Genomic DNA, 4610 nt, shown 5'->3' with positions numbered 1-4610 from the left:
GTGCTTCTTTTTAATACTGGGTATTGAACCTAGGGCCTCATGCATGTTGAACAAAAACATTCTGCCATTGAGCTACATCTTATTAATTAATTAATTAAAGTGCTGGAAATGAAATACAGAGCCTTCTACACACTAGACAAACACAAACACTGGCTACACCCCCAGCCTTCTTTTTACTTTGAGATAGGTGTCACTGGCTGTCCTTGAACTTTTCCTGTGTGGCCCAGGCTGCCCTTGAGTGTGCAATCCTCTCCCTCAGCCTCTCAAGTAGCTAGGATTATAGACCCGTGCCACCAAGCCTGATAGGCTCTGATGTTCTTAACTGCTGGGCTCTGAGAACAAAACTGGGGTCTTGTGTATGGCAAGGACTTCTCCCTGGCATCCTGGAGATCCAGGGGGAATGTGAAAAGAATTCAGGGAGCCTGTGAACTCGGCCAGGAAAGAGTTGCAGCTTCATTTTCACTATCGTTCAGTGAAATGGGGGATTTCATTGTGGATGTGGGCAAGAAGCTACAATGGACTTGGCAGAAGCCGAGCTTATCAGTAATAGAAATCATGGGTGTTTCTGTGCCTTATTCCGGAGCTTTAAATATCTTGAGAAACAACTTTAATTCCTCACTGCTTCCTGCCACTACATCCCACCCTTGATACATTATGAAAAGGCAGGTATGTGGCTAAAATGTGTGCTTTCTTTTAAAAACCCACTGGATGATGCCTGAGGAAATGGCTTCCCTTGGAACTCTATGCATTGTGCTTTAGTCTTTTTTTTTTTGTTGTTGTTGTTGTTGTTGTTGTTTTGAGACAGGGTTTCTCTGTGTAGCTTTGTGCCTTTTTCCAGGAACTCACTTGGTCGCCCAGGCTGGCCTCGAACTCTCAGAGATCCACCTGCCTCTGCCTCGAGTGCTGGGATTAAAGGCGTGCGCCACCACCGCCCGGCGTGCTTTGGTCTTTTAAAGACAGGATTCTGAGAAGGAATCCACAGACCTCACAGACCTGTAAGGCAGGCTGACACAAGGCAAAGAAGGGAGAGAGGCCACCTCCCCCTGGCCAGAGACCACTCCACATGTGGAAGGGGCCTTGGCTGCCCCTTGCCTTGCTCTGTCTGGAGCTGCTGACCTGTTTCTCCTTCTGTGTTGTGTGTGCCCACCAGCCGCTGCCAGGCAGTGCCTCTCTGGCTCATTGGCGCTCTGCTCCAAGGAGCAGATGAACAGCAGCAACTCTGCCTCTAGGAAAGACTCCATGGATTCTCTGTGGGGAGGGGCTCCCCTAGGGTGGAGCTCCAGGTTAATGTATGTATATGTACGTATGTATGAACATATGTATGTGTGTGTGTGTGTGTGTGTGTGTAGGTCAGAGGTCAACTTCAGGTGTCTTCCTTTATCACTCTCTATTTTTTGAGATAGGATCTCTCATGAAACCTGGAACTCTCTAATTCAGCTAGACCAGCTGGCTAGCCAGGCCCATCCTGTCTCTACCTCTCCAGGGCTGGGGTTGTAGACTCCTGTTGCCAAGTTCAGCTTTTGACATGAATGCTGAGGATCTGAACTCGGGCCCTCCTGCTATGCAGCAAGCATTCTTAGGTCATTTCACTAGGTCCTCTGACACGGTCACCTTGATTGCACAGATGTGGAAACTGAGGCACAGAGTGGCTCTACCTCTTGCCTAAGATTACGGAGTGATGGAGCTAGGAGCCAAATTCTAGCTCTCTGATACCAGAGGCAGAACTCGGACTCCCAGACCTTCGGCATGGTGTGCAAGGCAGTGCTCCAGCAGGCCCTGTATGATGTAGAAACTTGCATAATTGAAGACAAATCCTGACACAGGTGGGTTGGTGTTTCTGTTGATGAGCTGAAGCCACCCCGTTGCACAGCAAGCGTGCAAACAGTTTACAATTCACCGGGCCTGGCAGCTTGAACATTCTTCATGCTTTAAAAAAAAATGCAAATGATACATATTATTTCACATTTTGCATATAAAGTGAGACTTTATTAATATCTTTATGCCACCGTGTCAAATTCACATAATGCTAAATCTTCTGAAACACGGGGACACCTGTTGCTAAGTCACTCGGATGCCCACCTATCTGGTGGGGCTAGAGTGTGAATTGCCAAGGGTAGGTCCAGCTTCACATGTGCATGTCCCCTGTGCCTAGCACAGTGCCTAGTTCTAGCTCAGGAAGGGCTTTCCAGTGAGCAGTCTAATCAAAACCATGCTGTCTGCTTGGTTCTAGGACAGGGGGACTTCCTGGAAAGTGATTGTGCTGTTTCAAATGTGAAATGTTCCCCACAGATTCATATATTTGAACATTTGGTCCCTAACCGGCAATGCTATTTTGGAAGATTCCTGTCCATTCTCTACCTTCTGTTTCGCCAAGATGTGAGACAGTGATGAGTCCCAGCCTCCCTAGCTAAAGCTGCTCTCACCACCATGCTTTCCCTGGTGTGATGGATGGCACTCCCAAATGGTGATCCAGGATACACCCTCCCTCCCTCAAGGTGCTTCTTGTCAGGTTTTTGGTCCCAGCAACAAGAGAAGTAATGGCTACCGCAGTGCTTCTATGGAGGTTTGTTCATCCCAGGTTTACCACCACCTTTAAAAAGTGAAGAGAAGGAAGAGCATGGCAGCTGATGATGAACAGGAGGCAAGGCAGAGAAAATCCCAGCAGTGCGCAGCAGAGGAAGTGCTCCACATGGAAGAACTACCTTCAGAGTGAGGGGATGCTCAGGTCATTGATCTGCCAGCAATGATGGCCAATTTCTGGGGCACTTAACAAGAAGGGGAAGCTCTGTTTAAAGTTCACACAACTTCCTGAGTGAAGTGAGGCTGGGAAGACTCTTGGGGACCGCAAGAATCAATGGGCCACCACTCTTTCTCCTCTGTAAGAACTCTGCTCATGGCTACCCAGACTAAAGATGGCATTTGTTAGCTTCTCTTGCAGCTAGCTGTGTCCCCAAGACTAAACTCTGGATGAGCCATGCAAGCAGAAACAGTGTGCACAGCCTCCAGGAGGTGTCCATTAAGAAACTGGAATAAGTTTGTCTTCATCTACTTTCCCCTTTCCTGCTAGCTGCGATGCAGTTGTAATGACTAGTATGGGAGCAGCCACATTGGGCCATGAGGAAGAAGAGCCATGGAACAGCAAAGTGGGTGAAGCTTGAATTCTCAACATGGAAGGTACCAGAAGAGCCCTGGGCCTTCACTGGAAACATTACTGACTTATACAGCTTCTCCCTTGCCTGGTGATTGGCACTCAGCCTCTCTGATAACAGTCACTGTGCTATATGGTCTAATCTGAAGGGGATGGGGTGAGTGACAAGGGAAGAACTCAGCTACAAAGGGACAGGAGGAGGGCTGGCACTTCAGTCCTGATACAAAGTGGGGTTTGGTGTTCCTTGTCTCAGAAGTAAAGTGTTCAGTGAAAGAGAATGCTGTTTGCGGTATGGGATGTGAGGGAGAGTGTCATTCCTGACTTTGTCTATTGTGCATCACATGCTCTTGGGTGACTATGTTTCCTCATCTGAAGAGCATGAACAGGGACACCTCCTTCGTGGGGTTGGGAGAATGAGAGCTGATGTACATAAAGAGCCTGTTTGAGGCAGGTGCTCTGGATTATTGGTTTGAGAAGCCAGGGACCTGAGCCCTCCCAGGCTGAGAGTCCCATCAGGAGAGGACTCTTCCTGTATTCCCCCAGAGCTAGAGGACCCATGTGATGGTCTGGAGTCAGGTGGGTATACTGTGAGAACTGGGAGAGTGGAAGGAGGGTGGAAACCCAGCTGAGGTGGGCCTGTTGGAGGTGGTGCGTGAGTGTGTGTGTGTGTGTGTGTGTGTGTGTGTGTGTGTAGTTGAGATAAGGGATGTAGATGGGGCCAAAGCCCCAGTATGAGCCAGTGGTACTTCTTGTTATGAGTGACTCCAATTAAATCCAAGGTCACAGGAGAGTTGGTTGGAGGAGCAGTCCCCAGAACCAAGCTCTCTCTCCCAGCCCATGAGAGGTTCCCCACCCTAGGCCACTACCCTTCTCCCTCTTCCCAAAGCCTGTGTTTCCCTGATTAGGATGCTAATGGAGAGAGGGAGGGAGATGGGGAGTTGTGGAGCCAGAGAAACACCCAGGATGGGGAGCCAGTGGCTAATTAAAGGCTCCATGTCAAAGAGGAATGCCAAGTAGGTAATTTCCATGCTATTTGAATAATGGGGGAAAAACGTTTACCATTTCTCAAGTTTGCTTATTGAAAAGAGAGAGAGGAAGAAAGAAAAGGGAGGAGAAAGGGCTAGAGGGGCGGCCACATGCTGTCGAGGAAGTTGGGGGACGGGAGGAGCAAGGAGAGGGAGGGACAAATGTGAAGGGAACCATTTTATTTTTGCCTTTGTTTGCCAGGACTTGGAAGGACCCTGAAACTTGGGCTAGTGGAGAGGGCAGCTGCGATGCAAGATTCCAGCAGAGCTAAGAAAAACTCTCCTTTTGTATGTATCTTGTTATGCACTTGGCAGCTTACAAAAATTACCTACATCCTTTGCCTCCCTGAATCCCAAAGATGGGTTGTGAGGTGGGCAGAAAAGAAGTGGTGGTGATGGTGATGGTGGTGATAGGTGGTGGTCATGATGGCCATGAT

This window comes from Onychomys torridus, chromosome 8 (assembly GCF_903995425.1).
Source record: "Onychomys torridus chromosome 8, mOncTor1.1, whole genome shotgun sequence".
Taxonomy (NCBI): domain Eukaryota; kingdom Metazoa; phylum Chordata; class Mammalia; order Rodentia; family Cricetidae; genus Onychomys; species Onychomys torridus.
The sequence above is the reverse complement of the archived record's forward strand: the minus strand, read 5'-3'. Positions refer to the sequence as shown.